Below are 25115 nucleotides of genomic sequence, written 5' to 3'. Positions count from 1 at the left end.
CCTGCAATATTCATTGAAGCTTATTGTGCTTCAAGAACTGGGCTTGGTCCTTCAGGGCATGTGGCTGCTCTCTGAGGCTTGCAGAAATAGGACAAAGGCCCAGATAAAGAAAGCTTCCCGCTGAACACCTTAAGGGACATGTGCAGGACTGTCTGCTTTATTTCTCTAGGCTCGGATGCCCAGAACCTCTTTCCTTCCGGCTGATTTTCTGCTTTGGAGGAACGCAGTGTGGATTATCTTGTCTGGTCTCTGCATATCTGATGGGGTTTTCTGTAGGGCAAAGGCTATAGGTATATCTCCACCTCTTCCCAACGTCAGTATATTCCCTTCTTGATCTGGCAGAGAAAGCTTTCCTTTAACATCAGACAGATCTGGGTTTTAGATCTTGACACTGCTACCTGCATGCTTTGTGATACTGGGCAAATGACTTCACTCAGCCATCACTTGTCTCATCTGTGAAGCAGGACTTAAGTAAAAAGCGGTTAAGACTGTGGGCTCTGGAGCTAAACTGCCTGGGCTTGAATGTAGAATCTGTCACTTACTATGTGGTTTGGGTAAATGTCTTAACCTTTCAGTGCCTCAATTTAATCTTCTGGAAAGTGAGGATAATAATAGCACCTAGCTCATGAATCTGCTTTAATGAAGAAATTAATATGTTAATGCATAGAGTATTTTCTGATGACAGCAGGAATAGTTGTATCACAAATATTCCATGAGATGTAAGTCAGGCAACATACATAAAACTAACTGAAAGATAAATAAGAATATATGTAAAAATCTCCTTCCCTTGCTTAAAGCAGGAAACATAATATAGATAGGTAAGTTTATCTTCTTTTTCCACTTTTAAGTAAATATAAATTAAAGATAATAGTGAATAATAATATGATTTAACAGCTGTCAACATTAAATCAAAAAGTTAAAGTACAATTTTCAACAAAGTAAAATCATGACTCACATACAAATGGAACATGAGTAAAACTGAAAAATTCTACTTAACCCATTAATTAGTTAGGGAATGAGTAAGATGCTGAAATGAGTTCAGAGGAAACTTGAAGAACAAGAACACATGTACCACACACAGAGTCAAGAATGCAGCAATGAATTTGTTAAACGATGCAAAACTGGTTAGTAGTCTATGGTTCACTGAAGTATAATATGTGGAGTTAATATTTTTATAAAAATTTATTTATTTGAAAGAGTTACAGAATGAGGGAGAGACAGAGAGATGTTCCATCTGCTGGTTTACTCCCCATATGGCAGCAATGGCTGGGGCTGGGCCAGACTGAAGCCAGGAGCCAGGAGCTGCTTCTGGTTTTCCTACATGGGTGGCAGGGGCCCAAGTACCTGGGCCATCTTCTGCTGCTTTTCTAGGCCATTGGTAGGGAGCTGAATTGGAAGTGGAGCAGCCAGGGCATGAACCAGTGCCCATATGGGATGCCTGTGTTGCAGGTAGCAGCTTTACCCACTATACCACAATGCCAGCCCCTGGCATTAATCTTTTTACAGGGTGGAAATTAATCAAATTTCTGCAAGGTAAAATCTAATTGTGTATTTACAGACAAGAATCATCTGCTTTACTATCAGCTTCCCAAAACCTCTGTTCCTTCAGAGTTGTGAAGTTATCCCATGGATAACAATTGTTGAAGAGTCTCACCTGATACATACATACACGTCAGATACATACACGTACAAACTTACATATCTGACATAGAAAGTCTACTGGCCAATGCCCATCCCTTTACTGAAAGGGATGCTAACAGAGTCCCCCATAATTAAATATAAACCAAAAAATAATGTCTTATGGAGCTGGAGATAGAGGCACTTTATTTGTGGAAAGTATTTACACTTGCTGTGTTGACTGTATCCAGTGAGGCAAATCTGTATTTCTGATGTTACCTTATCTAACACCTTGTATTCCTAGGATGAAGACCCAGGTCCTTAAAACGAGGGAGATTTATAGCAATCACTGGAGTGACAGCTGGTACCAGAGGTTGTATTCAGGGACTCTGCGGCTGCAGTCTTGAAAGCAAAACCGTGCCCACATAGAATAGGAAATGCAAGCGGCTAGCTTGATCAAGACCCCTGTAGGTTGGTCAATGCTAATCCCTGGGCCTTGAAATTGAGTAGCTCTCTCCTCTGACTTCTTCCTGACTTCAGTCTCCAAGCTGAATGTATATTCACACATTCAGTCTCCATCATGAGTAGCGGAAAGTCTCTGAGTTTTCAAACTACATTGGGTATAATCATTGGGCTCGTGCAGCTGCTGGGAGTTAGCATGATTAAAACTTGGAAAGTCTTCTCCACGGACCTCCGTGCTGGGTTTGGTCTTCCTTCCTAGCAGCGAGTAAGATGTGTTTCTCAAAGCACAGTCTGAGAATCCCCTAAACCACACAGTGTGAGTGTCACCCCCACACTGATGGGAGTGAGGGCATCAGCAGGCCAAAGGCACCCTTTCCTCCCTAAGAGGAGAGACCAGCCATTTTCTGTCAGCCCTGTGAGGAGTGAGGATGGAGAAACAGCAGGCAGAGGAGGTCTTTACAAAGGTAAAAAAAAATGCACAGGATGAGAAAACTCTGCATGGATTTTCTATTTTTTGTACTCAGACTCACCTTTTAATTCAATTTTCCAGGAACCTTTGGAAATCTCTTTCTACAGCGACTCTTGCTTTTCCATACTGGGCGATAAGCTTAAATCAACCACAATGCTCCTCTAATTCCTCATGAGACTGGAGGGATCAGGAAGAAGTGAGGGAAACATAATGGAATAAATCAAATATGATTTTATCCATGGACAGGCAAGGAGATTTCTTCCTGCTTAGGCCACCTAATTAAGTCTAATTAATGATAACTGATTGCAGAGGGAGTTCAGAGCCTATTTTCAGTAGTCATTACCCAAAGTCAGCAATCAAGATGCAGATGAGCTCTCTTTGCCTTACCCCAGGAGATGAACAGGGCTTCCTGAAGGAGAAAATGGCTGGTGGATGCTTCTCGCGGCTCCTGGGCCCTCAGTGGCCGCTAGGAGGCGGTAGGGGGACGCAGGCTCAGCAGGCCATTTTGGTTTCTGAACCGATGCCACCTGTATCGACTGCCTGCTCTCTGCCAGCGGAGGCTGAGTGCTGTGCTAATGCTCTCTTCTCACACTGCTGGGGCGGAGGCAGGGGCCCAGGAGTCTTGCTTCTTCCTCCTTTGTCCCAGCGTGAACAAGGAGGAGCGGCTAAGTGGCGGGGTTTCCCCAGAGGACACCAGAGCATGAGAATTTTTAACCAGAGAGGGCGCCTCAGGGCATTGCTGTTTGGCAACGCGGCAGATCCACTCTCATTTTGACCTTCAGTCCGAGTAATTAGAGCCTTCTCATCTAACTCAACAAAGGAGATCTGGGGCAGTTTGGGACGGAATTAGAAATCACACACCAGGAGATGTGAATTCAGCGGGAGGAGCCCCCCCCCCCCCAAGCCCCCAGCCCAAATGGAAGAATGTGGATCAGATGGAGGCAGACATGCACCGTCCCCCATCTGCAGTTGTTTTAAACAGAAAAACGACTCCTAACCAACCCCTGAAACAAACAAATCAAACTAAGATGAAATTGCCAGGGCACCTCCTTCCCTGACAGGAATAATAAATTAACCTTGGGTTGCCGCAGATGCTGGGGCATCGCTTAGGTTGCTTCCCGCCCATCCTGGGAGAGCCCCCACTGCTCCTCCCTCCCTTCCATGCCAGCCACTAAATTTAGCTCTCCCAGCATGTGCACTGTCTATATTTAGTGCCCCAAAGTCAGAGTTCAGTGTACAATTCATCAAGCCATCAGTCATCGCTCCGCCCAAGCGACACACAGGAAAATCCATCCAAAAGACACACTTGCTGCCCTCTGGGAGTGGGAGTCACTCTACAAACAAGGAATTCACTGAGCCAGAGAGGTTTTCTCCTCACCCTGGTGTGCCAGGAGTACTTGAGAGTGCCAGGTCCTGAGCCAGGAGCCAGGAGCCAGGAGCCAGGGCTCTGGGAGTGGCTTCCAAGAGCAGCAAGCAGAGGGCATGCCTTGCTTGAGCTCATGTACCTGCTGGATGTATTCAGCTCTGTACCTGCTGAATTGGCAGGCAATAGGTGTGGACTTCAAGGCTTATGCATAGATAGTGCTTCCGGATGGGAGCTTGCCTTGAGACCACTGCACATGGTATTTCCTCTGCCCACTCTTGACAGAAGCTTTAATGTGCAAACAGATCACTTGGGATGTTGGTAAAATGCAATGTCCCACGTAATGGGTTTGGGCTGAGACCTCCTCCAAGCCAAACAAGCTCCCAGGAGCTTCCGGTGCTGTGGACTCTGGTCCAGAGTTAAATCCCAATGGGCGCCAGGCTCTATTCTCTTGAGGGCATTGGCCTTGCATGCTGTGTAGTTAGTGCTCAATAAACACTGTTAATGTGAGAATATGTTAGGTTCTGACTCCTCTGGAACATCACCTAAGTCACCTCTCTTTTCCATTTGGTTCATTATCAATAGCAACCACTAAAATGCATACGATTTTATTGAAATATCTTTAAAAAGTTTAATTTTCACAATCACCTCATGAAGTGTTTATTATTATGATAATTATTTTTAATTATTTTAAATAGAAGAAAACAGAGGACTTAGACGATTTATGAAACATTTTCACAATGCTCCAAAGGATGGAGTTAAGAATCAACATTGGGGGGCCAGCGCCATGGCATAGTAGGCTAGGCCTCCACCTGCAGTACTGGCATCCCATATGGGTGCTGGTTCCTGTCCCAGCTGCTCTACTTCCAATCCAGCTCCCTGCTAATGTGCCTGGGGAAGCAGCAGAAGATGGCCCAAGTACTTGAACCCCTCCCCACCCACATGGAAGACCCAGAGGGCATTCTGGGATCCTAGCTTAGGCCTGGCCCTGGTCCTGCTGTTGTGGCCATTTGGGGAGTGAACCAGCAGATGAAAGATCGCTCTCTTTCTACTCACCCTCCATCTTTCCCTCTCTGTCATCCTGTCTTTCAAATAGATAATAAATAAATAATAAAAACAATCTTTTAAAAAAATCAAGTTTAGGTTTTCTGGATCAAAGGCCCAGTCATAGTAAGAGTCAGACATGGAAGTGTCCATGACCAGGAATGGGAAAGCATGCCCCTCCAGGGCCTGGCCTAAGGGGGAGGCTACTTTAACTCTTGTTCTTCTAGGATTATTCATATATCTTCTTTATTTGATAGGGAGGGAGAAAGAGAAAGAGGGAGAGAGGCAGAGAGAGCGCTCCCTTCTGCTGATTCATTCCCCACGTGCCTGCAATAACTAGTGCTGGGCCAAGTTGAAACCAGGTGCTGAAAACTCAATTCAGGTCTCCTGTGTTGGTGGAAGGAACCCTACTGCTTGAGCCACTCCCTGCTGCCTCTGAGAGTGTGCATTAGCAAGAATCTGCAATGGTGGTGAGTGGACTCACGAATAGGGCCCAGGCACTCTGATATGAAATGTGGCTGTCCCAAGTGTCAGCTTAACCAATGCACTAAGACCCATCTCTACCTTGGCTTTTCTTTGGAGGAGTCCAGAGAGGCCTCAAAGGAGTGCAGGCATTAAATAATGCACAGAGTGGGCTGCTGTTGATCTCAAGGGAGGGCAAGACTCAGGTGAAGCAGGGCAGGGAGGGTTGCTATGAGGCAGAGCTGAGACCAGGCCCACCAGTTGGTAGCAAGACTCAGGGCATGAGCTTGTAAGTTCATGAATGAAGGTGGGAGTCGGCAGGGGAGGAAATGGACAAGCTTTCACTTAACACTCCTCTTGCTGCTACCACTGTGATTGCAGGCCAGTGAAACTGTACCCCAGGGAGGGAGAGATCCTGGTACGCAAGTAAGAAGACCGTGATCATGGATTTCATACAAGTCCGCAGCTGCTCACACTCTCTCAACCCAGAGAGCTCTCCTACTTCAGAATGAACAATGATGCGGAGGTTCTGCTGCTGGGGATGAAGTGGACAGCCCAAGAGACAGACTGAGGTAACTGAGGGTCTCGTCTCAGAATGTGAAGAATACTGGGATGCAGTGGGGTGCTTTGCAGTCAGCTGTTTTGAGAACACAAAAGGATAGAGGGTTTCTGAGAACAAATGGGTAGTGGAGTTCCCTAACCTTTGCTGTTTCCAGGAGCACAAGGCACAGGTGCATCTTAGCACTGTCAGAGTATACAGTGGTGACTACTGTGCTAAGTGTATAATGGGAATTGCTGTGGGGCAGGAACAGACCATGAGGGTATCAGGAGCTCAGTCATCAAGAGGCCTCTGTGTTACCTGGAACTGGCCTGAACCTGCTCTCACGAGGTAATTGTGAAATATTCAACAATATTTTGACAAAGATTCTTTGCTTGGGCAAACATTAATTAGGCTTCTACATTGTCTCTTAGGCCTGTTTGTACACTTCCTTATAAGATCTGGTTTTTGCAAACAGCTCTTCTAGGTTCAGCAAGAACCTTCCACCTCAATGTCTGATCAGGTTCCTTATCTGACAACAGCCCCAAGTGATAAATGATCACCCTGGCCAGTCTTCAGTTAGGTCAGTTCACCTGACTCCCCTTACCCTTAAGGTTTCCTCTTATTAACTACCCAACTACCCATGCACTGACTCCCACCCTGAGCTTTGACTATGAATTCTTACTCACCTATGCAGTGTTTGGAGTTGAGCCCTATCTATCTCTACTACTACAAGCCCCAGTAGTAATGGTCCCTGCTTCTACCATGATGGTCCTGGAATAAATTCTTCCTTACTGTGGTTTTACAAATACCACTGGATAACATTTTTTTTTTTTAACAATTCTGGGCCGATTTTTAAACCATTGCTACTATGAAATTGGTTGAAGAGAATATTTGTACCGTGAAGACTGGCAAATGCTATGAATTGAGGTTACTCTCTCTCTATTTATATATATATATATATATATATATATGGACTATATATATAGTCCATATATCCAGGGAGCTGGTGGCTTTCCTCTTGCTATGGCCCAAGAGGCCCTGTGGTGGAGGCAGAATTTGAAATGGAAATATTTAAAGTTGAAAAAAATATATTAAATATATTTGATTTCTCCTACACAAGACAGTGCCAGAAAACAGTGTTAAAACTTACAGTATTTAAAAGAAAAAAAAAACTAAGCATCCTGAGTTAAAATATAAATACAAGTAAATTAAAATTGCTATATACAAGGAGATATCATCTGAACAAGGACTTTATTTTCATTCCAAAATGGGATGGAAGAATTATCCCGGAACATTTATGACATATTTAGTACCTAGGTGCCATTCTATCATCAGGGGATTCTGTTCAACATATGTTTTTTGAGTATCTACAATCTGGTGATTATATTCTAAGATTTCTGAACTGCCAAAGCAGATTATATTTCTTGATATTTGACTTTTGTATATCTTATGATATTATGGTTATTTTTAAAAAATGTGTACAGTTATCTTTACCTCCTTTTAAAAAAGATTTATTTTGAAATTCAGAGTTTTGAAGAGAAAGGGAGAGAGAGAGAGAGAGAGAGAGGATGAGAATTTGAATCTACCCTCCACTGGGTCATTCCTCAAATGGCTTTAATGGCCAGGGCTGGGTCAGGCTGAAGCCAGGAGCCAGGAGCTTCATCCAGGTCTTCCTTGGGGGTGGCAGGGGCCCAACCACTTGGGCCATCTTTTGCTGTTTTTACCAAGTGCATCAACAAGGAGATGGAATGGAGTTGGAGCAGCTGGGACATGAACTAGTGCCCATATGGGATGCTGGTGTTGGAGGTGGCAGCTTAACCTGCCATGCCACAGTACTGGCCCATTTTTCAATCTCTTTTCTAAGAAGAGATTTTTGACTGACCCATAAGCTGCATTATTCAGGCATAACCAACAATGTAGCTTAATGTGTGCTTGAAGGAAAGTCCATATTTGTGTCATATCCTAGGAGAAGAAAAACACTTCCAGTGCATGTACCATTTGAATTGACTATATGATCTAAACTTGAGCCTTATCATCATTTTACTGACAAGTTCTTTGGATCAAATTTTTCTCTTTAAGAGTCATTTAATTGTTCTTACATTTTTTGGAAATATGAACTGTTGAATCAAAAATCATCAAAGAGTAGGATTATATTAGGGAAAATCTGTTCCTGCTACTTGACCTAAAACAAAATCCTCAAAGTTTATGCCAAATTCACAATTCCGCTTTGAAGAATAAGTAGGAGTTAGCTTGACAGGAAGTAGGAAGGAATCTTAGCAAAGGAAATAGCATTTAGTCATGCCCTTGTACTAGAAGGCATTCATTATTGCCTTAAATGAATCATAAACAAATTTGGGATAAGGCAGAGATGGGATAAAATAAGGAAGGATAAGAACAGAGTTGAGCAGTAGTCATACCATTTATTGACCTTGTGGGTCAATCTTACCTGGGAATTTAAACTTTACTCTGAAGGGTATAGGGAGTTCTCAAGGGATCAGAATCAGAGCTGTTTGACCAGGTTGGAAGAGGATTAACTCAGGAAACTTCTTATTGTTGAGAGAATGCAGTAAACCCATCGAGAAGTGCTGATGACTGACAGTGAGGGTGGAATGGGATCATTGATTCTATTTAAGAAATATCGAGAAGGAAGCATCTGTAGGGTTGGTGACATGACTGATTGATTGACTGAATCTGGAAATTGAGAAAGAAAAAAAAAAACAGAATACAAAGATTGAAAGGCTTCCATCAAAAACTAACTGGATAATGTATAATTTTCCAGTATAGGGAGTACAAGAGGATTTTGCTCCAAGGCATTCAGTGCAAATCTAGTGAACAGCATGATAGGGCAAACTTACAAACTTCTTATAATTTCTTATGTTCTTTGTTAGTATGTTATATTTCAAGTAACTTGACTGAAACTGGCTGTCTTCGTGAGAGTTAGTTATGGGTGTAAATTAACTATTTGTGTTCATTATTTATGGGTAAAAACAAGTAACATATTGCAACTACCACATCAGCATAAACCTATGTAGTAGTGGACATTTCTCTGGCTCTCCTTTTTCATCCCAGTGATGACCTCACCAAATCATCAGCATGTTCATCTGAATTCCACTGACAGCCATAAAGTCTCTTTCAATTTTGCTTGAATGTTCTTATGCTTCTATTTCACAATGAAAAATATGAATAATTATTTTATTTATCTTTTAAAATGGCAATGTAGACAGATGGCATTGCTGTTTTTAATAAAATAAACCCACTGAAACTTGTTTTTGAGCCCCTGGGGTTTAAAAACCACCATTTTGGAAATGTGGAGGAATGACTCATTGTAATGGAGACCCAACACTGAATTAGGATATGTGCTCCATAGCTGTAATATTGCAAATTATTCCTTCAACAAGAAAATCCATTCAAAACTGAATTCTGTTTTACTATAGTAGTAGTAGTATTTGCCAGTTAAGAATTTGATATTGATTTTTACAATGCATTAGTTTATTCAATGAGTATGGTCAATATTGATGAACTTTTTTGAACCATATGAGTCTCTTTATGACCATTGGCTTCTGAGCCTCTACCCCCTACAACTAATCTGCATCTATACCAACCCTTTCCTCCTTTCTGCTTCATTAGAGTACATGCTCTGCTTCCCATCTGTAGCTGTCTTTTCCAACTGAACCTGCAATTTCTCATTGCTTTCTGTTTCTGCTGGGGTCATATAATATCTCTCTTAACTCTATCATCAACCTCTCTTTCTAGTAACTACCTAATATGAACATATGCTCACATCTGTGGCCTAAGCCATCTTCATCTATTATTCTATTTTTCCCTTTCTCTTTCAAGCCACAGTTCTCCAACTAGTAGTTTGTACTCATTGTCTTCATTTTCTCACCCCAATCAACTCTCCAAACTATAAGATTTCATTTCCAGCACTCCCCCTTAAGCTACTCTTAAAATGGCTATCTCCATATCACCACTTGACCTATAATAAAATTTTTGGATTTTTCCCTGAAATAGGAAGTAACTGGAGGATTAGAAACAGAGAAATGACACAAATGTCATTTGTGTTTTGACAAGGTTACTTTGAAAGGTGCAAGTATGAAAACAAGAAGACCAACTAGAGTGCTATTAAAATAGTATTCATAAGATATAATGATGGGTTGGACTAAGATGGTAGCGTGGAGATGGTGAGAAGTGATTAGATTTCGGGATGTTTTAAAGATAGAGTTGATAGGCTTTTCAGATGGAGTGGAGATTGAGTTTGAAATGGATAAGTCAAGGATGATTCCAACATTTTGATATGAACACACAGGAGAGCACAAGTCAAGGCTACTCTTTCATGTTGGGTCACCATGCAGAAAAATCTGACTGTTTTGCTATCCCACAAGAAATGGCAGCATCTTTGGGATTTTCCTCTGACTTAGATGAGAATCCTGGAGGATTTTTAAAAGAAACTTTTCTTAGAAAATTTGAGAGGCAGAGAAAGTGAGAGAAGGGAAGGAAAGATGGAGGGAGGGAAGGAGGAAGGGAGGCAGAGAGAGAGAGCGAGAGAGAGAGAGATCTCCTACTCAGTAGTCCCCAAATGCATGCAAGAGAGCCAGGGCTGGGCTCAGCAAAGTTGAGAGGACACAGGAATTCAGCCCAGATCTCCCACCTGGGTGGCAGGAACCCAATCACTTAAACTATAGATGCTTTCTCCCAAGATAAACTTGAGCAGGAAGCTAGTTAGGAGCTGGAGGTGGGTATTGAATACAGGTATTCTGATATGGATGCAGGTATCCTAACTGCCAGGCCAAATGCCCACCTTTCATGGAGGTTTCAAGCACAGGAGTGACATGATCTAACTGACTTGCATTTTAAAAGATCACTCTGGCTGTTTATTAGAGAATATATTGTAAGTGAACAAGGGTGGAAGAAAGAAAATCAATGATACAGCTTTGAAACAACAAAGGAAAGAGATGGTAGTAGCTGGACTCAAGGTGTTGGCAGAGGAAAAATGGTGGTCATATTCTGGCATAATCTGATAGACATGGCTGGCTTCTATGGCAGGAACAAAGAGTCAAAGATTACTCCAAGGTTTTGATTTGATCCAAAGAGGGTATAGAGTTTCCATTTACTGAGACAGCTGATAGACAAAGTAGGCTATGGGATAGTATGAGAAATTCAGTTATTTTTTGGCATGATACCCTTGGAATGCTTATTAAAAACTCAAGTGGGCACATTGACTGGCTGTTGTATTTATAAGGCTGATATTAAGAGAGATTTGGCTAAAGTATAAATTAGGGAATAATCAGCGTAGGCATGCTTTTAAATCTTGAGACTGGAGGAAGTTCACCATGGGAAGGAGCATGGGTACTGATTTTCTGGTCCTGTGTACATTTGGATAGCAGGCAAATAAGTAGGTGTACTTCCTGAAGAAAATCGTGATTATTAGGGTGAAATGCCACTGTTATATCAAGTAGGATGAAGTATGAGAATTAACCTCTGGATTTGGCTGTGTGTGAGGGCATAGACAATCTTGACAAGAGGGATATTTACGGGTGCTGGGAAGGAAAATCTGACTGGAGTGGATTCAAGAAAAAATGCAATAGAACAGGAGACACTGGGTATGGAGAGTTTCCTATGATTGTTGCTATCAAGGGGAGCAGAGAAATAGGGCAATAGCTAGAAGCAGAAGTGAGGTTGAGAGATTTTAAGGAAATTTTTAATTTGAATTTTTAATTAGTTTTTAACAGATTCAATATGCTTTGTAGACAAAATGCTATGAACATAATGATATTCCTCTCCTCTTTCCCTCCCCCTTTCTCCCTTCCACCCTCCCTCCTCTCACCTTCATTCTGTCCTTTGTTTTAGGTTTCTGAGATAACATATTTAAAATTTACATTACAGTAAAAGGTTAATATATTTCACCAAATAAGAAGTTTAACAAGTAAAAAACACAAAGATTCTAGTTTAGTGGAAATATAGACAATGGATATAACAATAATTGAATGGAAAATGACAATTTCACCCATATACAGTAAATTTTAAGGTAGTCACAGATCATTAAAATTGTAGTAGTAATACATTCTTAACCATTGGTTTGACAAAGGTATAAAACAAAGGTTTAGAAAACTGTGTTTGCAACAATGCTGAGATACAGACATTCTCCTCTCCTCTCCTCTCCTCTCCTTTCCTTTTTAAAATTATATCTCCCACATATAAGGAAGAACATGTGGTATTTGTCTTTCTGAGTCTGGCTTATTTCACTCAGCATGATGTCTTCCAGTTGTGTCCATTTTGCTGCAAATCGTAGGATTTGATTCTTTTTTTATAGCTGAATAATATTCCATTTTGTATATGCCATATTTTCTTTATCCATTCATCTGATGGTGGACTGATTCCAAGTTTTGGATGTTGTAAACAGTGCTGCTATAAACATGGTGGTGCAGGTATCTCTTTGATACACTGTGTTCAGTCTTTTGGATATATACCCAGTAGTGGGATTGCTGGATCATATGGTAAGTCTATTTCTAGTTTTTCTTTTAAGAAATCTCCACAATGTTTTCCATAGTGGTTGCATTAATTTACATTCCCACCAACTGTGTATAAATGTTTCCCTTTGTCCACGTCCTTGCCAGTATGTATTACTCTCTGTGTTTTGAATTTTAGTCATTCTGAGAGGGGTGAGGTGATATATCATTTTTGTTTCCATTTGCATTTCCCTGACAGCTGAAGATGTTGAGAATTTTTTTTCATATATTTGTTGGCCATTTGTATTTCTTCATTTGAGAGCTGTTTATTGAAGTCTTTTTTCTATTTCTAAACTGATTGAATTTTTATTGCTGTTGAATTTTATAAGTTGCTGATATATTTGGGATTTTAATACTTTGCCAGATAAGTTGTTTGCAAATATTTTTTCCCATTCTGTTCCATGTCTCTTTATTGAATATTTTCTTTGCTGTGCAGAAGTTTCTGAGTTAGATTTAATCCTATGTGTTTAGTTTTGCTTTTGTTGTCTGTGCTTTAGGGGTCTTGTCCAAGAAGTTGTTTCCTACATAAATGTCTTGGAGTGCTTCTCCCATGCTTTCTTCCAGCAACTTCATATTCTCAGGTCTTAAATTGAGGTCTTTGATCCATCTTGAGTAGGTTGTTGTATTTGGTGAAAAGTATGGACTAATTTCATTCTTCTACACATATGCATCCAGTTTTGCCAGCACTATTTATTGAAGAGATTATACTTTTCCTTGATGGAAGATTTTTGATTGCTGCTTTAATCTCATTGATTATCTCATAGATTGTCTATGTTTCTTGATTTAATCGTGGTAGGTTATAAGAATCCAGGAATTTATCTGTTTGTTTGAGATTTTCCAGTTTACTAGCATATAGTTCTTCATAGTAGTTTCTTATGATCCTTTGTATTTCAGTGGTGGTGGTTGTGATGTCTCCTTTTTCATCTACAATTTTGTTTATTTCAGTTTTTTCTCTTTTTTTCTTTCTTTGGTAATCTGGCTAGAGGCTTATCTATTTTGTTCATCTTCCCAAAAATCAACTTTTTGTTCTCTTGATCTTTATAATTTTTTTTGGTTCCAATATAATTTATTTCTGCTTTGATCCTTATTATCTCTTGCCTTCTGTTGCTTTTGGGTTTGGTTTATTCCTGTTTTTTCTAAGTCTTCAAGATGAATCATTAGATCTCTAATTTGAGACATTTCTATTTTTTAATGTAAGCACTTAATGCTATAAACTTCCCTCTTAATAATATATTTGCTGTAACCCACATGTTTTGCTATATTGTGTTTTCATTTTCATTTATTTCAGGAAAGTTTTTGCTTTTCTTTTTAATTTCTTCAATGACCCATTGATAGTAGCATGTTGTTTAATTTCCAAGTATTTATTCTATTGTTCTTCTTATTGTTTATCTCTAGGTTTATTTCTTAATGCTTTGAGAAGATACATAGAATTATATAAATTTGTTTAAATTTGCTGCGACTTGATTTGTGGCATACTATGTGGTCCATTCTAGAAAATGCTTCATGTGTTGATGAGAAGAATATATATTCTGTAGTTGTTGGGTGAAATGTCCTGTAAATGTCTGTTAGGTCCATTTGCTCTGATGTAACTTTATTGATTCATTTGGATGATCTGTCCATCAATGAGAGTGGAGTGTTAAAGTCATCCACTATTACTGTATTGGAGTCTATCTCTCCCTTTAGTTCTAATTATATTCACTGTATATATCTTGGTGGTCTCTCTCTATATATTTATGATTATATACAATTATTAGGTCTTCTTGATAAATTGAAACTTTTATCAAAATATAATATCCTTCTTTACCTTTTTATAGTTTTTGATTTTAAGTCTTTTATCTGATATCAGGATAGGAACACCTGCTCCTTTTGATTTCCATTTGGTATATTTTTTTCCAACCTTTCACTTTTAGTCTGTGCATATCTTAATTTGTAAAATTAGTTTCTTGTAGGCAGCATATTGGGGTACTTTTTATTTTAAAGATCTATTTATTTATTTGAAAGTCAGAGTTACACACACACAGAGAAGAAGTGGCAGGGAGAGAGAGAAAGGTCTTCCATCCACTGGGTCACTCCCCAGTTGGCCAATCTGAAGCCAGGAGCCAGGAGCTTCTTCCGGATCTCCCGCATGGGTGCAGGGGCAAAAGGACTTGGCGCATCTTCTACTGCTTTCCCAGGCCATAGCAGAGAGCTGGATCAGAAGTGGAGCAGCTGGGACTCTAACTGGTGCCCACATGGGATGCCAGCACTGCAGGCGGCGGCTTTATCCACTAAGCCACAGTGCCAGCAGGGTGCTGTTGTTTTTAACCATTCAGCCAACCTAATTTTTTGGTTGATGAATTTAATCCATTCACATTCAAGGTTAGTAGTAATAGATAAGAACTAATACCCATTATCTTGCTGATTGTATACTTTTTCTCCCTGCTTTGTTAGTTTTCAGTGATATAATGTGTTTTCATAATGTTTACTTTTATTGCTGGACAACCTTCAGAATTTCTTGTAAAGGTTGTCTGGTGAATTCTGTTTTTGCTTGTCTGGAAAATACCTTATTCTTCCTTCCTTTTAAAGGATAGCTTCGCTGGATATAATATTCTTGGTTCAAGGTGTTTGTTTGTTTGTTTTTCTTTTAAGACCTTGAATATATCATCCCACTCTCTTCTGGCTTGCTGGCTTGCTGGCTTGTAGGGTTGCCACTGAAAAGTCAGTTGTGAATCTAATTTGCTTTCCTTTATATGTAACTTGATGCTTTTCTCTTACTGTCTTTAGAATTCTCTCCTTGTCTTTAACTTTTGGCAATTTGATGACAATATGCCTTGGAAAAGACCTTTTTTTGGTTGAGTCTACTTGGGGTTCTTTGAGCTTCTTGTATCTGGATGTCCATGTCTCTTTCAAGACTTGAGAAACTTTCATCTATTATTTCATTTATCAGGTTCTCAGTGCCAATTTCCTTTTATTCTCCTTCAGGAATGCTTATAATATGAATATTTGGTCATTTAAAAGACCCAGTTCCACATAGTCTAATAGTCTAGTTCCACATAGACTTCCTTCATTCTTTTTAATTCTTTTCTATTTATTTTGGACTGATTGAGCTATTTCAAAATTCTTGTAATCAAGGTCAGAAATTCTTTCCTACACTTTCTCTATTATGCTATTAAGTTCTAAATTTTATTTTATTTTTTTCAGTGATTGAAAATTTAATTTCCAGGGGCCTGCACTGTGGAGTAGTAGATAAAGCTGCTGCCTACAGTGCTGGCATCACATATGGGTGCCTGTTCAAATCCTGGCTGCTCCACTTTTGATCCAGCTCTCTGCTATGGCCTGGGAAGGCAGTGGAAGAGTGCCCAAGTCCTTGGGCTGCTGCTCCCATGTGGAATACCTCTATGAAGCTCCTGGATCCTGGCTTCAGATCAGCGCAGCTCCAGCTATTGCTGGAGTGGACAAGTGGACAGTGGACAAGTGGGTGAAAGACCTCTCTCTCTCCCTATGCCTCTGCCTCTCTGTAAATCTGCCTTTCAAATAAACAAATCTTTAAGAAAATTTCATTTCCAAAAATTTCTATTTGATTCTTCTTAATGAGTACTATCTCTTTAGTAATATTTTCATTCATATCACTCATTGATTTCCTCATTTTCTTAATCTATCTAGATCCTCTTGCATCTCATTGAGTTTCCTTACAATCATTATTTTAAATTCTGTATCTTTCATTTCATAGATTCCTTTTAGTTCAAGATCTATTTTAGGAATAGCATTGCGCCCCTTTGTTGTCTTGCTTGTTCATGTCTCCTGTGTCCCTACATTTATGTCTGCCCATCTCGTGTATTGGTCCCTTCTTTATGGAGTAGGTTTTATTGGAAAATAGTTTATGATTTAGTTGGAATGCAGGATATCACTTTGCTTGTTGCTTTGGCTTTGTTTCTAGTTGCCTCAGGAGTATAGTCTCTGAATGATTTCTTTAGTCTTTTTTTAAAATATTGATTTACTTATTTGAACTGCAGAGTTCCAGAGAGGCAGAGGGAGAGTGGAAGAGAGGGAGGGAGGGAGAGAGAAAAAAAGAGAGGGAAAGAGAGGTCTTCCATCCACTGGTTCACTCCTCAGATGGCTGTTGTGGATGGAGCTGGGCCAATCCAAAGCCAGGAGCCAGGAGCTTCTTCCAGGTCTCCCACATGGGTGTTGGGGCCCAAAGACTTGGGCCATCTTCTACTGCTCTCCCAGACCATAGCAGAGAGCTGAAGCTGAAGTGGAGCAGTGAGGACCCACATGGGATGCCGGCATTGCAGGTGGTAGCTTTATCTGCTATGCCACAGCACCGGCCCCAATTTCTTTAGTTTTAATCAGTGTCAGCTGTGTCTATGAGGGACACAGTGGACTAGTCTACTGCAGTTCATGGGGATAGAAGTGGGGCTTTGGGATTAATATGGGTTTCCTTGGTTGTATATCTTTGGTCCACAGAGAGTTCAGTGTCAGTATCCCTAGAGAGTGTGATAGCCAAGGCCTTGTTCTTGGTGCTGAGGGAGACAAGGGTGGCTGCCCCCTTGTCCTATTGGCAAGCCTGAGTGATGCTGGGGCTTGTGGCACTGATTGCTGTGGATGTAGGACCATGTGATAGGGATGGATCTTTCCTCAGGTCCTGCTAGGAGAGTCCAACTGGCATTGTGGCTTAAAACACCAACAGCACTAGTCTTAGTGCTGGGAATGTGAACTGAACCCTCTTCCAGTTCTACAGGGTGACTACAAGGTATTTAGGAGGTGTTCTCTGGAGGGTATCAGTCCAGAGGGTTGGAATGCAGGTTGCTTCTTTCGTATATCCACCAAGTAGGTTCCAGTGGCACTGAGAAATTTAGAAGGAATTGTTACAGTCCTGGTGTTGCAGAGTATAGTGGGGGCATTACTCAGATCTGCCATGGTGGCAGAGGATTTTGTTTATGGGCTGCTTCTTGTTTTAGCCCCTAGAAGCTAAGGTGTATTCTCCTTGCTCGCATGGAGTGGGTGAGATAGCTCTGGGGCCAATGCTCCAAAGCTTCCCCATTTGCAGAATGCAGGGGATCTGTCCTTTGCTCCACATGTTGCCCTGACTCTGACTATGATGCTGGCAGAAGAACAGACATGATCTGTGTGACTTTCCATTGCTGAGTATGGCATGCTGTGGGAGTGGGGGAGGGTAAGGAAGCAAGGCAGATTTCCTGCTCCATGCCTGGCAGTTTCTTAGAACTCAGTGAGCTCCCCAGGCTGAAGTAAAAGTCAGTGGGTGACTGTGAGTAGAGTGCATGGCAATTTCTTCCTGCCTTGACTTGGTAAGAGGGCAGCTCATAGCTGACAGCAGGTGGTTCATGCAGCTGGCTGAGGTGGTGTCTTGATTTTCTCCCCTTTTGTCTCATGGAGTCTTCTGAGAGACGGGTTTAAAAATGGGATTAACAACAATATGTTTATGTGAAGATAGGACAGTTCATCTTGTAGGAAATACCTGAAACATTGGAGGAAATGAAATCCTTGAAAATATGCAAGGGTACAGATTCTAGAGCATAAACTCAGGATGACTTTAGCTGGGATCGTGGAGAGTCGGTCCACTGTAACAGAAGTGACTCCTATAGGTACGAAATGCTGGGAGATTCATAGATAGAAGTATGTGGATATACTTTTCTGATTGTTTCCAACGTCTATGGAAAATAAAAGGCAGGGTCATCTGCTGAGAATGAGGTGAGGAAGTGTTGGGTCTTTGAAGTAGGGGAGGAAGGTGTGAAATTCCTGTCTAGGAGAGGAGATAGAATGACCCAGGGATATATAACAGGAGGACATTACACAGGGGTTATGGCAGGTAAGTATACAGATATATTGAAAGCAGCATTGGTTAGCCTGGTTTTCTCTAACTGTGCTGGAGTCTCAGGGTGGGAAAAAACGTGCACTACCAGTCCTATTCTCTTTTTTTTTTTTTTCTTGCAGCACACAAAACCCTTGAGGCTCTTGGCTGTTTGCTTCAAGCTCTGAGGTCAATCCTGGATGAGAGCTGAGGATTGAAGGCAGACAGCACTTCCTCTGGAATGTCTGCTCTTCCTGTCAGTCAGCACCCATCTGGCAGGCTGGCCTTTGACAGCATTGGTATTTTAAGCATTTAAATGTGTTCTGAGCCAACCTGGCAGTCATTCTGGGCAAGCCAACTGCTGCCCTTTACAGCAGAGGGGATTTAGGGACCCTCGTCATTGTCAGCAGAGCCAAGTCTGACCTGCAATGGAATCCACTTGCCCAAGGACACTAAAAGAGCTGATTCAGAGGTGGAGCTTTGGCTAAAGGGAAGAAGGGTGTCAGTAAGGAAAGCATCTGACAAGGGAGTGAAGTTTGTATAGGACTAACAAAATATGCTTCAGATCAATATCTCTTTTCTCCTCTTCAACACACACAAGAAAATCTCATCAGGTAGATGAAGTAGGAAATAAACGTACATTGTAAACTGGAAATGTATTGATGTACTCAACTCTCCATGCCAGGAATAAGAGCAGTAATTATTTTTTTTAAGATTTATTTATTTGAAGGTCAGAGTTACACAGAGAGAGGAGAGGCAGAGAGAGGAGAGGCAGAGAGAGGAGAGGCAGAGAGAGAGAGAGAGAGAGAGAGAAATCTTCCATCTGATGGTTCACTCCCCAGATGGCCGCAATGGCCAGAGCTGGGCTGATATGAAGCCAGGAGCCTCTTCCAGGTCTCCCATGCGAGTGCAGGGTCCCAAAGACTTGAGCCATCTTCTACTGCTTTTTCAGGCCATAGCAGAGAGCTGGATGGAAGTGGAGCGGCTGGGTCTTGAACCGGTGCCCATATGGGATGCCAGTGCTTCAGGCCAAGGAGTTAACCCGGTGAGCCACGGCACTGGCCCCTAGTAATTACTTTATAGAAAAGTTTTTCCTTACTACCTAGAAAATACTTGAAAGAGTATCTGGCAGATAGTAAACTTCAAAATCTTCTAAAAAACAAAAACAGCAACAACAACAATAACACCAGTAAGTCATTACTTTATCATGTCTTGTATCAGGGTGAATTACTTCTTTCTGTTCTCTGTTTTTTCAGATGGAGAAGAAAATATTGTTTAAATGAACAATAAAATTAACAGATTAATTAGTGAGGTTCTTCTACAAGAATGGCATTCACATCCAAGAAGCATAAAAATGTGATGGAGATGATGTCAGCTAGGGGAAGACAAGTGATTTTGAGTCAGAGACACTTCATCCAGCCCACACTCTTAGTCAAGCTACTTCACCTTTTAGAATCTTACTTTTTCAATGTGTGAAATAGAGAAAACAATACCTACCCTCAACATTGTTATCATGGATAAATTAATCAATGTCTATAGTGTGCCTTGAATAGTGTTGGGTACACAGCATAGACCCAGTAGACCTAACAATAGCAGCTGCCAGTGGTTATTAAAGTTGGTAGATCCTCTACGTGGGAAGGTTCTTCTTGTTCTTCTCTATGTATAGAAATCTTCATCTTTCCATTACCATCTTGACACCAGCCTCTGTAATAATCCCCTCTAGATTCTCTAGATATCTTCCTCTGGGCTCCTACTAAACCTTATTCATGCTTCCATGGCATCATTCTCTCCCTCAATTAACATTAAAAGTCTTTTTCTTTGTGTCTTTCTTGAGCTAGATTTAAGGTTTTTGTTTCGTACATATATGAATATCCTTAAAACTTAGCACAAAGGCTAGGATGTAGTAGACATTCAACCAAAGTTTATAAAATTAATGGAAAGTTCTCTAAATTCTCAAATTTTCAAAGCAGGAAAGTTGATGTGCATTTAAATTTTAAGAACTTATACATTCCCCTATTAGAATTTTGGGAACAATATAGACTGGTGGCTAAATTTATAATTTCTGAAATAGAATCCCATTTCAGGAATTAGCATAGCATAGTGCCTAACATTAAGTTACGTGTTATTATTGTTATTGTAGGTATCATCATGTATTTCCTTAACAGAGAGAAAATTTCCATCCTCCTTGTAACCCAGGTGGGGAAAGACAGCGTATATAAATTGCAACCTGAACATAGTAGAAGACCAGCATTTATTAGCTCTTGCTTGATCTTGGAGCACAGTAATGACACATCTGGCTCCAATCCAGACCACTGTCCAGGCATGGCAGAAATGAAGCAAACTGTTCCTTGGTGGTTTCAGTCACTTCCTGCACCAGCTGGTCAAAGTAATCAGGGCAGGTAAATGCTCAGTAAAGGCAGGTGAAAAATGGTTCTGACTTCCTTGCCAGGGATAAGGTAGCATGTTAGGACAGTGTACACTGTAAACTCTGAGGACAGGCATTAGTCACTGACGCTACAGTTACTGAAAGCATCTCAGACGTGGTATAGGAAAAGTGTCAGTTAAGGGGAAGGTCAGCCAGCGGAGGACCTTCAGTCACTTACACTGCTGCTTGGTTCTTTGCTACCAGCTGGGGCTCATTTGACCAGCATCCAAGAAGAGAGGAACTGACGTTTTAGCATGTGGTGGTGCAGTGTAACGGAAAGAAAGTAGATTCAAAACCTGGGTTTATCACTTACTAGTTATGTGGCTTTTTAAAGCAGCTTAATCTCCATGAATATCAGTTTCCTAAGGATGGCTGAGAGGATTAGAGATGATGTAATGTATCTACTACATGCTTGCTAGCCAGTAACTTTATCATTACAGACTATAATATCTTGCACCTAATTTTCTTCCTAATCTAACCAGTCATAAAGTAAATCATTTTCAGCCAAAGTTTTCTGATTATTCCTAGTTCAGGACATGGGCTTTCCTATAAGTGTATTTATCCTGGGAAAAAAAATCTCATGAGACAGTGAAGTTAGTTTTTTTTTTTTTTTCTATTTTGAGTCTACTTGCTACGCTAAATCTCAGCCTAGAAAATTCTTGAAATCATTCTTAGGGGCACTGATCCAGGGAGTGGGTAGACACAAAGCCCACTTGTTCCTACTGTGGAGAAAATTGCTCAAGGGCACATGTCCCACTGATGGCAGTTTGGTGATGTCATCTTCCTACATGAAGAATATTATTAATACCGCAGTGACTCATACTGTGTGACTCTCCAGGCATTTGCCAGAGGGGAAGGGTAGTGATAGATGCACAAGAAAATAGAGATATGTAGGGAAGGACTGAGATTTAGAAGAGGTATTTTAAATGGGGCAGAAGAACTTTCTTTAGTTTTGAAAGATGAGAAACAGGGAAATCACTGGTGGCCTACACTAAAGGTAGGAGAGAGAAATTGGAGAGGAAGTTAGAAAAGAAACAAGGAAAAGGAGATAAATAAATAAAGAAGCATGCAACCATTAAAAAAAGAAAAACGTTGCTAGGGGGAGGGATTATGAAAAAAGTCGCTAGTTAAGGTTGAAACTCTAAGCTATGGGAATATCCAATAATTAATAGATTAAATTTATAAATGTATTCAGAGGTCAAAGGGCTCCCAGAAAGGTCTTTAAGACTATCTAACTCCATGGTGCTGAAATGTTTTTGTGAATTTGATAAAATTTTGGAAAACAATGCAGGTAGATTCTAATTGTCTTGTGAAATTTCATGGATTTCATAAAATCCTTAAAGCCAGTCTTTGGGTCCCCTCACAGGAGATCCTGCTTTATTTCCAGGCAGGGATAGGTCTAGAGTTTCCACAAGCAGACCTGAAAGTCAAAGAGGTGACTAGTAAATTTTGTGGTGTATTCTCAACTGCATGAATGCCACTGTTCAACTTTAGCTGTGATAATATTTATTTTTATCCATATTGATTTATTTTTAGTTTAGGAAGTATTGCTGGAATTGCTGGATCTTTTTTTTTTTTTTTTTTTTTTTTGAAGTTACCCTTAGGAAATGGCCCAAGAGTCTGGGACCAAACAAAAGAAGATCCCAACTTCAAATGACAACATCTGCCATTTAAGTTTTAGTTTCTTTCAGGGTAAAATGTGGAGGTCCACTGGAGTCTCCTTTGGTGACAGAGTTTGCTTTAGGTGTACACAGGGACTTGATGAATGTAGGAGTTTCATTGCAGGAGTGTCATGAAGGAAGGGAAGTGTCCGAATATCAGACCTCAGGGGGACTGTTGCTTGGGAACCAGGTCACATAGGATGTACCATCGCTGGAGTAATCTGGTTTTGCCATCCTTCCCTGCAGAAGGCACCTGGTACCCAGCAGTAGTTACTCTGATACTGTCTGCTAGTCCTCCTGCTTGGCCTTTTGCACTGCTTTCTCCATGTCTTTGCTTGTTTTCTTCCTCCTATTTTCAAGTGATGACCTCGTTGAAGGTACCCCAAAGTACCCATGGAAGCCTCCAATGGATCCTTATTTACCATCACTTCTGATAAAACTTTTCATGGTCATTCTGTGGAGGCTGCTCCAAGGCCTGTATCCACCCCATTCATAAGTTTCTGTGACCAGGTATTGCCAACATGTAGTTGAATATTTTGGAGAACAATAGTTTCTTCTCCAGTGCAATGTCTTTTGTGCTTCATAGGTTTACAAAGTGCTTCTCTCACCTCCATTACATTCACACAAAAGTCTTCTGAGTATTATTATTCTCATGCTCACTTTACATACGAGGAAATTGAGAGTGAAGAAATTAAGTGGATAAAACTCCAGATCTTTGGCCCAAAGTCTCCTTCATCACCAATTTAGGAAAGAAAAGCTGGGGAAACATGAGAACAGGTGTGGAAATCAAATGACTATTTCATAGGAAGAGAAAGAGAGAGAGAGCAGAGAGAATTTTGTTTGGGGCCATCCTGGAAGAGGCATCACTTGGGGTACAGATGCAGGTGTGGCAAGTTTTCCAGGTGCTCAACACAGGTACCAGGACACCCTAGAGCACAGTAACATGAGAAGAGAAGGACAATGGCCTCAGTAGTGTGTTCACAGACACCCGGAAGTCTTCCTCCATGCTGCAAAGCTTTGTTACTTCTTGATGTCCTTCGGGAATGGGTATGCTGTCAGTCATGCCTTCCCTGGCCTGCTAGAGTGAGCTCTCCAAACATCCTATGGCCATTTGGAGGGCTTGCATGCTGCATGATTCTCTCCCTAAGTTCTTTGTTTTCTTCTGTTCCCTCATGAACATAAAGACTCTGGCAGTGATGGTGCAACCTTCTGTATTGACTTTGCATCTCCTAACAATAAAGGGGCAGCTGGGACTTCTCTATGGTGCTCACTTTCATTCATGAACCAATGCGTGTGTGGTTCTTAGTGTTTTACAGGGAATTTGTTACATTATGGATCCTTAGGTTTCCTCCATTTGATATTCTGAATTTGAAGTCTTAGAGGAATCTTAGGAAGATAGGCAGCTTCATCAAGTACCTCAGCATACACTGATACAAATGACTTTCCCATTATTAAAGGGAACCATTGCTATTTGACTGAGTCTGGGTTGATCTTCACTAAACAGAATAATAGAATGTACTTAATTTGTTATGAAATCTCTTAAGTGCAGCATTCATGTGACTATCTTGCAATGTCTGATGTAGAGTAGGTTAAATTCAGTTGCTCATAATTCTCAGTACACATGTATTGGTCTGAGCTGGAGTATTGAAGAATCAATTGTGGGTCTGTGTTTCTGGGTGCTAAAGACAGTGGTAAACACATCATGGGGATCTTTGGCCATGTTGGCCTTGACATGTAGTGAGGAAGTGATTTAGCCTTAGGAACAACAATTTCTGCCTATGCCACTGTATTTTTATGTGAACATTTCATGTCTTTTCTTCAGAAGCCATTGAAATCTTAATTTTTGTGTCTCCTTGAAAGCTTTACTTAGTACAAGCTCTCAATTAATGAATGCACCACTCCCAGTTCCCATCACCCTGACCTCCATCCCATTTTCTAAGAACCGTAGTCTAGGAAGCAACCTATCTAATGAATTCTCATGCTCCATGGCTTACTCCTGGCCTCAACATCTTATATGCCAGACATGCAAGGCATGTGGAGTTTATACCCAGTAACATTTCAGCAAGAGTACCGAGTAGATTCAGCGACTAGTGGAAGAGTACATTTAGGCACTCTTCCCTCCATGGAGAAATGATGGAGGGTGGCAGGTACAAACTTTGGGCTTGGTTAATGTCAATCTAGTGTCAACACCTGGGACCTGCCCAAATGCTATGGAAAAATCTAACTCTTTGACAAACCAGGCGCCATTCATTGCCTCCTGAATTAGTCCCAGGAAAGAGATATTAAATACCCCAGACACCATCTTCCCAGGTGTTCCAAAAGAGATGGAATAATTTTAGCCAGGTTTCTAAGGCAACCCAAAGTTTTATCATTTCATGGATTCTCAAGCAGGGATACAGGTGCATAGCTCATGCAGCACTTTTCTCAAAGAAGGAAATGGACTAATCAAAAAACCATTGGCCTAAAATAAAAATTTTGTCTGTGACTGTGTATCCCATCATTTGGCATTACACAAAAATGCTGTGAATATGAACTGCTGAGAAGCAGTAATTCCTTGTACCAAAGCAAATAAAAAGTGAGCATTGGCATCGCTCATGTTGGAAAGGGCTTGCTGAGCATCTGCTGAGAGGAAGAAGTTCTCTCAAGAGTCACTTTTCGTTTAATTCCCTTCCTATTAAGTGCCTTGCAAAGGAGCAGGATGCTCACTGCTTGAAATGTCAGCAGCACCTGCTGCACCTTAATTTCCTCTAAAAAGTCTGCATTCTGACCCACTG

At 40.9% G+C, this 25115-nt stretch overlaps 1 long non-coding RNA gene across 7 annotated transcripts in view; it reads left to right on the top strand.

Moving 5' to 3' along the window:
- Positions 1 to 5217: 5217 nt before the first annotated feature.
- LOC149125389 (uncharacterized) overlaps positions 5218 to 25115 on the top strand; it is a 116172-nt gene continuing 96274 nt past the window's right edge. For 6 of the 7 annotated variants that reach the window (XR_016210419.1, XR_016210423.1, XR_016210422.1 and 3 more), the window contains exons 1-2: positions 5218 to 5425; positions 5799 to 5989. This is a non-coding gene — a long non-coding RNA (uncharacterized LOC149125389). Of the gene's footprint in view, positions 5426 to 5798; positions 5990 to 18398; positions 19327 to 25115 lie in introns of those variants that run through there. The other variant, XR_016210421.1, reaches the window with a different exon arrangement.

The sequence above is a fragment of the Oryctolagus cuniculus genome, chromosome 7 (assembly GCF_051225735.1).
Source record: "Oryctolagus cuniculus isolate XC-2025 breed Fujian yellow rabbit chromosome 7, ASM5122573v1, whole genome shotgun sequence".
Classification (NCBI taxonomy): Eukaryota; Metazoa; Chordata; class Mammalia; order Lagomorpha; family Leporidae; genus Oryctolagus; species Oryctolagus cuniculus.
Note: the sequence above shows the minus strand (reverse complement) of the source record. Positions and strands in the feature narration are given on the sequence as shown.